Source organism: Macaca fascicularis, chromosome 4, assembly GCF_037993035.2.
Source record: "Macaca fascicularis isolate 582-1 chromosome 4, T2T-MFA8v1.1".
NCBI lineage: Eukaryota > Metazoa > Chordata > Mammalia > Primates > Cercopithecidae > Macaca > Macaca fascicularis.
In genome coordinates, this window is record NC_088378.1 from 43,395,474 (window position 1) to 43,410,619 (window position 15,146).

The 15,146-nt window shown below is 42.4% G+C and overlaps 1 pseudogene; it reads left to right on the top strand.

Annotated features, from left to right (window-relative positions):
* The first annotated feature begins 337 nt into the window (after window positions 1–337).
* On the top strand, window positions 338–1,871 carry LOC102126640 (dnaJ homolog subfamily C member 7 pseudogene; annotated as a pseudogene).
* The last annotated feature ends 13,275 nt before the right edge of the window (window positions 1,872–15,146 follow it).

Below are 15,146 nucleotides of genomic sequence, written 5' to 3' on the forward strand. Positions count from 1 at the left end.
CTTTGTTTTCCTTTAAGTAAATATCTAGGAGTGGAATTGCTGCATCATATGGCAGGGATATAATTAGCTTTTTAAGAAACTGTCAGTTGCTCCATTGTGCAACGTAGTAATGGCGGCAACAAAGCCAGGGCTGCTCCATGAAGAGGAAGCAAAGAGGGCTTGCCAGGACAGTGATGGAGAAGAACAAAAAGGGAGGATTGCCTCAATAAAAGGAGGGCAGCTTTGCCAGTTTGTAATTTAAAATACTGAAGCAGAGTCTTTGAAGCAACAAGGAAATGCACACTATGCCAAGAAAGATTACAACGAAGCTTATAACTATTAGACAAAAGCCACAGATATGTGCCCTAAAAATGCTAGCTATTATAGTAATAGAGCAGCCATATTGATGATGCTTGGAAGGTTTTGGGAAATGCTTGGAGATGCTTTCACAGTCAGTGAAATTGGCTGATGGTTTCTTCCGGGGACATCTACAAGAGGGCAAGTGCCACCTCTCTCCAGGGAATGCAATGGCAGCACATTGCAGTTTTCAGAAAGCCCTAGAACTGGATCATAACAATGCTCACTCGCAACAGGAGTTCACAAATGCTAATGCAGTTGTGGAATAGGAGAAAGTCACAGAAACAGGTTTTGAGAAGTGGGCTTTTCAGAAGGTTGTTTTCTGCATGGACTATGCCCTAGAATTTGCTCCTGTCTGCCATCACTTCCATATCCCTCAAAGCAGAATGTTTAGCAATGCCGGGTCATTATCCAGAAACACAGTCTGCGGCCAGTGACATTTTATGAATGGATTCCACCAATGTGGATGCTCTGTATGTACGCGGTCTTTGCCTTTATTATGAAGATTGTATTGAGCAGGCAGTTGTTCAGTTTTTTGTACAGGCTCTCAGAATGGCTCCTGACCATGAGAAGGCCTGTGTTGGGTGCAGAAATGCCAGAGCATTTAACACAAAGAAAGAAGACTGGAATAAAGCATTTAGGGAAGGAAATTACAAACTAGCTGGTGAACTGGACACGGAAGCCCTGGGATAGACCTCAACAATATAAAAGCAATTGCTAAACTCTACTGAAACCGGGATACAGTTAATTCTGAGCTTGGGAAACTAGATGATGCAATAGACAGCTGCACAAATGCAGTGAAGCTCCTGGCGCTTACATAAAAGCCTGCTTGAGAAGAGCTCAGTGTTTGATGGACACAGAACAGTATGAGGAAACAGTGTGAGGCTATGAAAAAAGTATATCAGATGGAGAAAACAAAAGAATACAAACAGCTCCTAAAAAATGCACAGCTGGAACTGAAGAAGAGTAAGAGGGATAATTACTACAAAGTTCTGGGAGTGGACAAGAATGCCTCTGAGGACAAGATCAAGAAAGCTTATTGGAAACAGACCTTTATGTACCATCCACATCGGCATGATGGAGCCAGTGCTGGGGTTCAAAAGGAGGAGGAGAAGATCAAGGAAGTGGCAAGGTCTTTACCATCCTCTTTGATTCCAAGAAAACGATTCATTATCACAGTGGACAGGACCTGGATAAGGAGGACATGAATTTGGGTGATTTTGATGCAAACAATATCTTCAAGGTATTCTTCTATGGTCCTGCGGGCTTCAGCTTTGAAGCGTCTGGTCCAAGAAGTTTCTTTCTTCAATTTGGCTAATGAAGGGCAACCATCCAGAATCCAGAAAATGCAGTCACTCAGTTTAAATATAATTAGTAGATCATTTTTATTGAGAGGAATATTTAAATCTCCAACCATAATTTGTCTGCCTCTCCTGTAGTTCTATCAGTTTTTGCTCGATGTATTTTATTATTAGGTGCATAAATGTTTAGATTTGTTTATGACCTCCCTTTGTCATTATGAAATAAACTTGAGAAATTCCATGTAATATTGTTTGCTGTGAAATCTATCGTGTCTGATAGTAATATAGTCACTATAACTTTCTTTTAGTTAAGGTTAGCAAGATTATCTTTTTCTGTCTTTTAACATCTAATGTGTGTGTTTGTGTGTGTGTGTGTGTGTGTGTGTGTGTGTGAGAAAATGAATAACACCAAAAGCACTTTCTTTGAGAAAATCAATAAAATTGGTCAATCTCTAGCTAGACTGATATTAAAAAAAAAAAAAAGGCCGGGTGCGGTGGCTCACGCCTGTAATCCCAGCACTTTGGGAGGCTGAGGTGGGCAGATCACGAGGTCAGGAGATCAAGACCATCCTGGCTAACACGGTGAAACCCCGTCTCTACTAAAAATACAAAAAATTAGCTGGGCATGGTGGTGGGCGCCTGTAGTGCTAGCTACTCAGGAGGCTGAGGCAGGAGAATGGCGTGAACTCGGGAGACGGAGCTTGTAGTGAGCCTAGATTGCACCACTGCACTCCAGCCTGGGCGACAGAGCGACTCCATCTCAAAAAAACAAACAAACAAACAAACAAACAAAAACCTCTCTCTCTCTCTATATATATATATACATGTGGAGAGAGAGCACATTTCTTATATGCAACATATAGTTTGGTCTTCTTTTTCTTTTTCTTTTTGAGATGGAGTTTCACCTCTTGTCCAGGCTGGAGTGCAATGGAGCAATCTCGGCTCACCACAACCTCCGCCTCCTGGGTTCAAGCAATTCTCCTGCCTCAGCCTCCCAAGTAGCTGGGATTACAGGCATGTACCACCATGCCCAGCTAATTTTGTATTTTTAGTAGAGACAGGGTTTGGTTAGGCTGGCCTTGAACTCCCGACCTCAGGTGATCTGCCAGCCTCAACCTCCCAAAGTGCTGGGATTACAGGTGTGAGCTGCTGCACCCGGCCTGTGTTTCTTATCTATTTGACAGTCTCTGCCTTTTAACTGAGATGTTTTGACAAAGTTATATTTAATGTGATAATCGACAGATTTAAGTCTGTCATCTTGCCATTTGTCTTCTGTTTGACCCATCTCTTCCTTTTCTTCCCTTTTCCTCATGTCTTTGGTTGAAGAACTTCCTTTGACATTTCTTTCTTTCTTTTTTTTTTTTTTTTTTTTTTTTGAGATGGAGTCTTGCTCTGTTGCCAGGCTAGAGTGTGGTGGTGCGATCTCAGCTCACTGCAATCTCTGACTCCGGGTTCAAGTGATTCTCCTGCCTGAGCCTCCTGAGAAGCTGGGATTACGGGTGTGCACCACCAAGTCCAGCTAATTTTTGTGTTTTTAGTAGAGATGGGGTTTCACTATGTTGACCAGGATAGTCTTGATTGCCTGACCTTGTGATCCACCCACCTTGGCCTCCCAAAGTGCTGGGATTACGGGCATGAGCCACCGCACCCAGCCTGACATTTCTTATAGAGCAAGTCTGTTGGTGATAAATATTTTCAGCTTCTGTATGTGTGAAAGAGTCTTTATTTCACCTTAGTTCTTGAACATACTTTTGCTTGGTATAAAATTCTAGTTTGACAGTTTAATAACTTGTTCATCAGTACATTAAAGACGTTGTGTCACTGTCTTCTCACTTGCATTTTTTCTTATAAGAGATCTGCTATCATTCTTATCTTTGTTTCCCTATATGTATTGTGATGTTTTTCTCTGGTTTACAATGTTCTATCACTGGTTTAATTTAATTAAGATGTGCTTTAGTGTAATTTTCTTCACATTTCTTGTGCTTTGGGTTCATTGGGCTTCTTGAATATGTAGATTTATACTTTTCATTAAATTTGGAAAATTATTGGCCATTATTTCTTCCCATTTTTTTCTGTTACCCTCTCTCTTCTTTTTCAGTGACTTCTATTACTTGTATATTAGGCATCTTGAAGTTTTCCACAGCTCAGTAATACATGGTTTTTAAATATTTATTCTTTCTCTGTTTAATTTTAGATAATTTCTATTGCTATGTCTTCATATACACTAATCTTTTCTTCTGCAATTTTTAATCTACTTCTTTAACTCCTTAATTTTTTTTTTTTTTTTTTGAGACAGAATCTTGCTCTGTCACCCAGGCTGGAGTGCAGTGGCGTGATCTCAGCTCACTGCAAGCTCGGCCGCCTGGCTTCATGCCATTCTCCCACCTGAGCCTCCCAAGTAGCTGGGACTACAGGTGCCCATGACCATGCCCGGCTAATTTTCTTTTTTTTTTTTTTTTGAGACAGAGTTTCACTCTTGTTGCCCAGGCTGGAGTGCAATGGTGGGATCTTGGCTCACCGCAACTTCCGCCTCCTGGGTTCAAGCGATTCTCCTGCCTCAGCCTCCAGAGTAGCTGGGATTACAGACATGTGCCACCACGCCTGGCTAATTTTTTGTATTTTTAGTAGAGATGGGGTTTCACCCTGTTAGCCAGGATGGTCTCGATCTCCTGACCTCATGATTCACTTTCCTCGGCCTACCAAAGTGCTGAGATTACAGGCTTGAGCCACTGCGCCTGGCCCCTTAAATATTTTTTTAAGCTGAGCATGGTTGCTTACACCTGTAATCCCACCACTTTGGCAGATTGAGGCAGGAGGATTGCCCAGGAGTTTGAGACCGGCCTGGGCAACAAAGTGAGATTCATCTCTACAACTTTTTTTTTTTTTTTTTTTTTTGAGACAGAGTCTCGCTCTGTTGCCCAGGCTGGAATGCAATGGTGTAATCTCAGCTCACTGTAACCTCTGCCTCCCGGGTTCAAGTGATTTTCCTGCCTTAGCCTCCTGAGTAGCTGGTATTACAGGCGCTTGCCACCATTCCTGGCTGATTTTTGTATTTTTAGTAGAGATGGGATTTCACCGTATTCGCCAACTTAGTTTTGAACTCCTGACCTCAGGTGATCCACACACCTCAGCCTCCCAAAGTACTGGGATAACAGGCATGAGCCACTGTGCCTGGCCTACAATTTTTTAAAAATTAGCTGGGCATGGTGACACGTGCCTGTGGTACCAGCTACATGCGAGGTTGAGGTGGGATGATTATTTGAGCTTGGGAGGTTGAGGTTGCTGTGAGCCATGATTGTGCCACTATACTCCAGCCTGGGTGACAGAGTGAGATCTTGTCTCAAAAATAATAATAATAATAATAAATATATATAAAATATATATAATATATAATATATATATAATATATATAGTGGTAAAAGACACTACATAAAACTTGCCATTTTATCCATTTTTACATGTACAGTTCAATGGTGTTAAGTGTAATCACATTATTGTGAAACATCTAATTTGCTCCTAATTTCATCCAATGAACTTTTCATCTCATTTCTAAAATTTTCATCACTAGAATTTGATTTAGATCTCTTCTACATCTTCCACGTCTTTACTTAACTTTTGATCACATGAAAACCAGTTACAATAAGTGTTTTAGTGTCCTTGTCTGCTAATCCTAACATCTAGGTTGTTTTCAATTGACTGACTTTTCTCTTCATTAAGGGTGGTGTTTTGCTTCCTTCATGACTGGTAATCTTTTATTTTCTTTCTTTAAATTGTGTTGTATTAGATTTGAGATCCTGATGTATGGTAATCCTTGACTGAATGCTGGGCATTATAGATTTTTTCCTTGTTTGGTGCTGGATAGTTTTATATTCCTAAAAAGACTCTTGGTCTCTTCTTGGATGGTAGATTGGGGACATTGTTAACATGCTTCTCCCCCTTGGAAAGACACAATAGTGTGTAGTGTTTCACGCTGCGAACTTTTCTCCAAGAAGCAACACAGGAACTAAACAGGGAAACTGAAAGAAACCACAGGCCCTTTGAAAAAGGTGGTGGGTTGTGGCCGGGTGTGGTGACTCACGCCTGTAATCCTAGTACTTTGGGAGGCTGAGGCAGGCAGATCACAAGGTCAGGAGATCGAGACTTTCCTGGCTAACATGGTGAAACCCTGTCTCTACTAAACAGAACACAAAAATTAGCCAGGTGTGATGGCGGGTGCCTGTAGTCCCAGCTACTTGGGAGGCTGAGGCAGGAGAATGGCATGAACCCAGGTGGAGGAGCTTACAGTGAGCCGAGATCGCGCCACTGAACTCCAGCCTGGGAGACAGAGCGAGACTCTGTCTCAAAAAAAAAAAAAAAAAAAAAGAAAAAAGAAAGAAAGAAATGGTGGGCTGCAGCCTACACCATGAGTCAGGTGGAAAATTAGGTCTGCAGAATCTGAAGGGGGATACACCGCCTCTAGGATATACACTCCCACTGGGGAACCAGTTAATCCCGTTCATGGGGGAAGGCCTTAACCCTTGGCCTTAACCCTAAGGCCTTAACCCTAAGGCCTTAACTGAGTGCTGGCAGTGATTTAGGGAGCGATGGGGAATACAAAAGCAGGAGCAGCAGTGGGAAGAGCCTTGTGTGCATTCCCAGTCTTCAGCACAGACTGAGGGAAGTTATTTTTGGTCTACCTCACAAGGGACCTCCCAGAAATCTGCCAACTAACTCAAGTGGTGGTTGCAAATTGAGAGAAGCTCCCAGCTGAAATTCACCATATAATTTCAAGTGGGGACAGACTCCCTTGGCCAGAACTGGGGGCAAGCGGGAAGTGTGCTACAGCCATAAGTACAGGAGCTGGGACTGGGAGGAGCAGGGCCTGAAAGCTGCTGTTGCTGTCTCCACAGGGAAGGCTTATGGGCTGGGGTAGTTTTGAATTTTAAGTGCAGATTGCCTGCAACTTAGCTAGCTGATACTAGTGTAACACTGCAGATATGAGAGACCTGCCTTTTACTTTTCTTTCTTTCTTCTTTTTTTTTTTTGAGATGGAGTCTCACTCTGTTTCCCAGGATGGAGTGCTGTGGAGTGATCTTGGCTCACTGCAACCTCCGCCTCCTGGGATCAAGCAATTCTCCTGCTTCAGCCTCCCAAGTAGCTGGGATTATAGGTATGGGCCACCACGCCCGGCTAAGTTTTGTATTTTTAGTAGAGATGGGGTTTCACCATGTTGGCCAGGATGGTCTTGATCTCCTGACCTTGTGATCCGCCTGTCTTGGCCTCCCAAAGTGTTGGGATTACAGGCATGAACCACCACACCCAGCCTGTGACCTGCCTTTCTAAGTGTGTGGGAGCTGGGTAGGTTTACTGTTGCCTGCTATTCCGCACTCCCTGTCAAACTCTTCTGTGCAACACAGGCAGCTGCACTTCTTCCTGGAACATTACCGGAGCAGCCAGAGGACCAGCCCCCAGACCCTACTGGGGTTACTTGCCCTGCATGTGGAGAACCAGAGCATGGACCTGCCTGACCCAGCCCCCACCTGGCTTTGCTCCACCACCTGCCCTGGTGGCTTAACACAAGGGACAGAAACTTTTGGGAGTTCTACCGACCTACCCATTGCCTGAGATTCTAGAATACCTCCCCTGAGTTACATAAGGCAAGCACAAATCCCACCACTAGTACCACAGCTGACACTCTTGCAAGCACCACCTCCTGGCTGGAGGCCAGCTGACACAGTCCATTACAGCATTCTCAGGTAGAATAACACAGAGCCCAGGAAGGAGAAAACTTGTGTGTGACCTCAGCTATCACCATTGCCTGCAGCACCCTGGCTAACCAGGAGGTTCTGAGTCCATCCACACGACCAGTCTATAGCTGTATCCCAACAGTCAGGCAGCCCTGGCACTTGTGAAGGATCTTGGAGAAGGGGACTCTTTTCCTCCTAGTCCATCACTGCAGGCACATCTAGGACTTCTCCTATGGGAGCTTAACATGGGTGCACCTATAGACAGCCTTTCCAGAAAACTTCAGGGTGACTGCGTCACTGCAGGAAGAGTACCCTCCAGGTTCAGGCTTGCATGAGGGGTAGAGTTACAATCCCTCTCTACTTGGAACATCAACATTCCTGCAGATGAAAAGAGGTGCCTGCCTGATTTGAATAACTGAAACACTGGATCAGGAGTGTGACTGGGAGGTGAATGGCTTTACTGCTAGCCTTGCAGTGGAGCTGAGGCGACTCCTCTTGATAAGACCTCAGTGTATTTCACCAAGAGCTACCCCAGCCACCTCTGCCAACGCTGAGACCTCTGCCCACCGTTAGGTATTGCATTTACCTACCTGCTTTAGTCATGACCAGTTTCTACCTAGAGACACCTCCTCTACTGGCCTGAAGCCTGAACTATTGAACCCAGTAAATAAAATACTGGAGGAAAAATTAAATGAATAAAAAAGTGCACACCGTGGAGGAATGAAAAAGCCTCGAGAGACCTCTGCTGTTCCAACCTCATAGGAGACACTGAACTTACTCACACAACAAGCACATTGCTACCATAGCCAGCATCTGAGAAAGCATCATACAGAGACTCTCTACAACCAAGGAACAGAGTCTTCATCCCTAAAGCACCAAGAGCCGTATTAGGCTACAGTAAATTATAAACATTAAAGTCACATTGCTAATGGGGGGAAAAGAAATTTTAAAAAAGAGTAATATCAAAAATAAATTCAACAATAATTACAATAAATAGTCTACCCAAATGAGAAGAAACCAGAAAAATAATTCTGGCAATATAACAAAACAGCGTTCTATATAACACCATCCCCTACCAAAAGATCACACGAACTCTCCAGCAATGGATCTATACAAAGATAAGCTCTTTAAATACCAGATAAAGAATTCAAAAAGTTGACTATTTAGCTACTCAAGGAGATACAAGAGAAAGGTGAAAACCACTGTAAAGAAATTTTTAATAATTCAGGATATGAATGAAAAATTTTCTAAATAGATATTATAAAGAAAAACCAGTTAGAACCCTTGGAAATGAAAGATACATTTGGGGAATTATAGAATGTAGTGGAAAGCTTTAACAACAGACTAGACCAAGTAGAAGAAAGAATTTCAGGCCAGGCATGGTGGCTCACGCCTGTAATCCCAGCACTTTGGGAGGCTGAGGCAGGTGGATCACGAGGTCAGGAGATTGAGACCATCCTGGCTAACACGGTGAAATCCTGTCTCTACTAAAAATACAAAAAATTAGCCGGGCATGGTGGCACATGCCTGTAGTCCCAGCTACTTGGGAGGCTGAGGCAGGATAATCGCTTGAACCCAGGAGGCGGAGGTTGCAGTGAGCTAAGATTGCGCCACTATACTCCAGCCTGGGCGACAGAGTGAAATCCCATCTCAAAAGAAAGAAAGAAAGAAAGAGAGAGAGAGGAAGGAAGGGAAGGGAAGAAGGGAAGGAAGGGAAGGGAAGGGAAGGGAAGGGAAGGGAAGGGAAGGGAAGGGAAGGGAAGGGAAGGGAAGGGAAGGGAAGGGAAGGGAAGGGAAGGGAAGGGAAGGGAAGGGAAGGGAAGGGAAGGGAGAAAGAAAGAAAGAAAGAAAGAAAGAAGGGAAGGAAGGAAGGAAGGAAAGAAAGAATTTCAGAGCTTCAAGATAAGGTTTTCGAATTAACCCAATCAGACAAAAGTAAAGGAAAAAGAATCAAAAGAAATTAACAAAGTGTCTAAAAAATATGGCATTATGTAAAATGGTCAAACCTAGAAATAAGTGGTGTTCCTGAGGGAGAAGAGAAGGCAAAAAGTTTGAAAAACTTATTTGAGGGAATAATTGAGAAAAACTTCCTTGGCCTTGCTAGAAATTTAGATATCTAAATACAAGAAGCTCAAAGAACTCCTGGGAGATTAATTGGAAAAAGGATATCAACAAGGCCTGTAGTCACTAGGCTATCCAAAGTCAATGTAAAGGAAAGAATTCTAAGAGCAGTGAGAAAAAAGCCTCAGGTAACTTATAAAGGAAAAGCTATCAGACTAACAGCAGACTTCACAGTGGAAACCTTACAAGCCAGAAGGGATCAGGGTCCTGTCTTTAGCCTCCTTAAACAGAAAAAACTGTCATGCAAGCATTTTGTATCCAGCAAAACTAAGTTTCATAAATGAAGGAGAGATAAAGTATTTTCAGACAAGCAAATGCTGAGAGAAGTTGTCACTTAAACCAATCAGCTCTACAAGAAAAGGTAAAATGAGTTCTAACTCTTGAAACAAAAGATTGCTATGCACCAGACTAGTACCTCCTACAGGCGTAACAGTCACAGGGCCTATAAAACAGTAACACAACAAAGAAAACAAAATATCTAGGTAACAATCAACTTGATAAGTGGAAGCATACCTCATATCTCAATATTAATGTTGAACACAAATGGCCTAAATGCTCCACTTAAAAGACAGAGATTGGGCCGGGCATGGTGGCTCATGCCTATAATTCCAGTACTTTGGGAGGCGGAGGTGGACGGATCACTTAAGGCCAGGAGTTCGAGACCAGCCTGGCCAACATGGCAAAACCCTCTCTCTACTAAAAATACAAAAAATTAGCCAGGCACAGTGGTGCAAGCCTGCGGGCCCAGCTACTCAGGAGGCTGAGGCATGAGAATTGCTTGAATACAGGAGGCAGAGGTTGCAGTGAGCTGAGATTGCAACACTGCACTCCAGCCTAAGCAACAGAGCAAGACTCTGCCAAATAAAAACAAAACAAAATAATCACAGATTGGTAGAATGGATAAAAAATATCACAAACCAAATATCTCTTGTCTTCAAGCGACTCACCTAACACTTAAGAATTCATAGAAACTCAGAGTAAAGGGATGGAAAAAGATATTCCATGCAAATGGAAACCAAAAGTAAGCAGGAGTAGCTATTCTGTTTTTGTTGTTGTTGTTGTTGTTGTTGTTTTGTTTTTTGTAGACAGAGTCTTACTCTGTTGTTGCCCAGGCTGGGGTGCAGTGGCATGATCTCTGCTCACTGCAACCCTCTGCCTCCTGGGTTCAAGCAATCCTCCTGCCTCAGCCTCCTGAGTAGCTGGGACTTCAGGTGCCAGCCAACACGCCCTGCTAAATTTTTTATGTCTTTTTAGTAGAGAAGGGGTTTTGCCATGTTGGTCAGCCTCGTCTCGAGCTCCTGATCTCGTGATCTGCCCACCTCAGCCTCCCAAAGTGCTGGGATTACAGACGTGAGCCAGGGCGCCTGGCCAGATTTCTTAAATAACTCAAAGATGATCTACCATTTGATCCAGCAATCCCACTACTGAGTATCTACCCAAAGGAAAAGAAGTAATTATATCAGAAAAGTACCTTGAGTGGTAATATAAAAAGGTATGTTTATTGCAGCACGATTCACAATTGCAAAGACATGGGACCAACCAAAGTACCCACTGACCAGTGAGTAGATAAAGAAAATGTGGTATACATACACCATGGAATACTACCCAGCCATAAAATAGAACGAGATAATGTCTTTGCAGCAACTTGGATAGAGCTGGAGGCCATTATTCTAAGTGAAGTAACTTAGGAATGGAAAACAAAATACCATATGTTCTGACTTATAAGTGGGAGCTAAGTTATGGATACACAAAGGCAGACAGATTGGACAGATTGGTCTAACAGGACTCTGGAGAGTCAGAGGGGGAAGACAGGGGTGGGATGAGGGATAAAAAATTACATATTGGGTACAATGTGTAATACTTGGGTGATAGGTACACAATAATCTCAGACTCCACCACTGTACAATTCATCCATATAACAAAAAACCATTTGTACCCCAAAAGCTATTGAAATAAAAAATATTAAACAATAATAATAAAAGATTCTCGAGCATTTTTCTGGGATGTAAACTACTTGAAAATAGTTTGTTCCTTTTGTGGCTTACTTTTAAGATTTGTTCATCAGTCTTAGGGCAGGGTTAATTATTCTTCACAATTAAGGCAAGACGCTTTACCAAATGCTTTGTGAATTACAAGGTTTTTCAGTTTGGCTGGTGGGAGTGGGCACTATTCCCCATCCTGTGTGAGTACCCACTATTATTAGCTCTAATTATTTTGGATGATTCCTTCCTTGCGACAATCTTCAGTACTCTGTCCTATAAATTCTAGCTACTTTGTTTTCTCCAGATTCTCAGCTGCATCTCCTCAACTCAGGGATACTTTGAAGCTCCTCTTTGGTTCTGTTTTTCTGTTCTGTGGCCTGAAGGCAAGCCAATCATCAGTCATCTTATTTGTTTCCCATCTCCCAGCAATCAATGTTTATTGCTGCCTGATACCTAATAACCTGAAATATGTTCTTTCATATATTTTGTCCTTTTGTGTTGGTTGTTTCAGGCAAGAGGGTCAATCTTTCCTTATTACTCCATCTTGGCCATAAGCACACATTTTGGAGGCTACTTTTGGTCATGGAAATAGATTTATTGGGACTCCATCTGCTGATCATTCTCTATTGTTTTTCCTCTTATTGACAAATAATGTTTATGAGAGGACAGAACAAGATAAAGCTGAGCCTGGATGAAAACTGCTATGTCACCAAGAACTTTTAGTAACAGAAGTCTAATCAGAAAGTCCAAAGATATCAATCAGTAAAATATAATTTTCTCAGGAAAAAAAAAATCACATTCAGTGCTTGGAAGCTTCAATGAAATCATATGTTAGACCCAGAATATGATTCATCTCTCCACCATAAGCCAGGAATCTCAAACAGAAGAGGCTTTCAGTGCCCTCAGATAAGCACGCCAAAGTCATTTGGCTCAAGGGTCCTCGTCGGTGGCAGCTGAGCCTTGGCGGTTTCTCTAAACTGTGGAAAAGCCTGTTTCTCATTAAAAAAAAAAAAAAAAGCTATTATGATATAAACAAATGAGCTTCATAAACTTACAGACCCAAGATAATGCATTTCAATTCTGAAATAGCAGGGGAAATGACTGCATAATTTTTGTTGTTCAGTGGTTGATCTTGGAATATCAAAAGTGGGGAAAGTCTTTGAATTGGTTGGTTTCTTAAAGTGGGGGTTGACTCCGGTTCTGAAAGAAGAAGGAAGTGTTTGTGTGAGTCTTAAGACATTCTCAGTTGGAACTGGAAGTAGTTCTTCCAGTTCTGAGTTTGGCATGATTGATGGAGGTGGTTGGTCTGGTTCTAACCTGTTAACACAAAGTAAGCCCTATGTAATGTTAGCTGTTACTACAGATGAGGACAGGTAGAACTAGCGGGGCTGACTAACCTGTGTGCTCATAGCAAGGCATATGTGGGTAGCATGCCCCAAATGCTCACCACTGTACTCTTCTGAGTTTAACTGACTGTGTGTTGCAAGCATGGAAGTTTTTTTCCCCCCTGTGGCTTCTTTTTATGTTGTTTATTTTGTGTTTGGCACACATATTTGATGACAGGGTTTAAGAAAAGTGAAGCAGAGAAAACTCATGCTGGATATTAACATGCAATTTTTACATTAACTAGAGGAGGCTTCAAAGAAAGAGTTGTGGAAATAGGCAGCTAGGGATTGGTGGCAGTCTCCTGAGAAGTATACTCTACTTATAACTACAACCCGGGAGGGAGAACTGACCAGAAATTGAATAAATGGGGCTTAGAAAACCATGTTTCCTGGGATGTGCAATGGGGAGATTTGAGATCAGGCAAGTGAATATCAACTTAAAATGCTGTGGAATGCATCTCCGTAGGGACCATGTCGTAATGATGTCAGTCATAGCTGATGCAATGAATAGTGTCATTTCTAGATGCACATTTCTTCTGTGAAACAAGACATACACAAAAAGGTGTCTCTTGTCAATGCAGTCAGATGCAGGTCCAGGCAACTCTCCAGGGTGACTGCTATCTATATGGTGACTCTGTGATCTAGACATGATCCTGTAACCTGTACCCTCTACAAGACATGGACCTCTCTGCTAAAGGTCAGGAGAGGAAAGAGACTGCCTTAGTCTTGAAATTGCTGTATATTGACTCCTATTCACATTTTAGTGGACAGAAGCAGACACATTACTTGCCCAAGTACAAAGGAGCTGAGAAGTAGAGCCCTCTGTAAGCAAGCCAAGGAAGGAGAGCTGACAGTTGGAGAGCACTAGGTACTAAACTTCTTGCCTCCAGAGTTGGGGCATATGTTGCCTCCTGCCTTATTTACCACTCAGCTTGGCTTGGCGAACACTCACTAATTTTTCTGGCTTTGAGTTACATGATTATTTGCTTCATATTTACCTCTCCCATTAGACTTTAAACTCTGAACTACTTATTCTGTCTTGCTTCCCAACTCTTAACACATTACAGTACCAAGTGTTTAGTTAGACAGGCGTTTGTAAATGAACCATTACCCGAAGTAGGGTAATGACAGAAGGCATCTGGAAATTTTTTTTCTGGATCTTGTCAATACTTTGTTTCACTCACTATAGAAATGTTTAAAAGTTATAGGCTGGGTGCAGTGGCTCACGCTTGTAATCCCAGCACTTTGGGAGGCTGAGGAGGGCAGATCACTTGAGGTCAGGAATTCAAGACCAGCCTGGCCAACATGGTGAAACGCCATATCTACTAAAAATACAAAAATTAGTCGGGCGTGATGGTGGGTGCCTATAACCTCTGCCCCTACTAGAAAGGCTAAGAGAGGAGAATTGCTTGAACCTGGGAGGTGGAGGTTGTAGTGAGCTGAGATCACACCACTGCACCCTAGCCTGGGCAACAAGAGTGAGACTTCATCTAAAAAAAAAAAAAAAGTTACAGCCAGCCTGATTTCGCAGGTGCTAGACAAGAAGTTGCATGACATTTACATGCCTGTATGGTACAGGTGCTACAGATTATCAATACTTACTCTAGTTTCTGATATTGCGTTATTGGCTTGTTCGTGGCACAAAATTCCACCAGATAATGTTAATTGTTAGGAAGATAGATTACTAAAAATAGGCTGGGTGTGGTGACTCAAGCCTGTCATCCCAGTACTTTGGGAGGCTGAGGCAGGCAGATCATGAGGTCAGGAGATGGAGACCTTCCTGGCTAACACGGTGAAACATCGTCTCCACTAAAAACACAAAAATTAGCTGGGTGTGGTGGCACGCACCTGTAGTCCCAGCTACTTGGGAGGCTGATGCAGGAGAATCCCTTGAACCCGGGAGGCGGAGGTTGCAGTGAGCCAAGAGCATGCCACTGAGCTCCAGCCTGGGTGACAGAGCGAGACTCCATCAAAACAAAAACAAACAAACAAACAAACAAAAAACACTCCATTTCTTTAAAATTTTCTTCAATCTTTTTCTGACTCCAAATATAATATGTATGGATTATAGAAAAATTAGAAAGTAAATCAAATATAAATAAGTCTTAATTTCATTGTTCAAAAACCATTGTATTATCATCATGGCATACTTATTTTTGGACCTTTATCAACATGCGTATCATCACATAGTTGATCTCCAACAGTAAAATAGATTTTTATCTAGAATTTTTTTTAACATTTTGTCATGCCATTTTCATTTTTAACTGAAGATTTTTAAAACATTATTTTAAACAG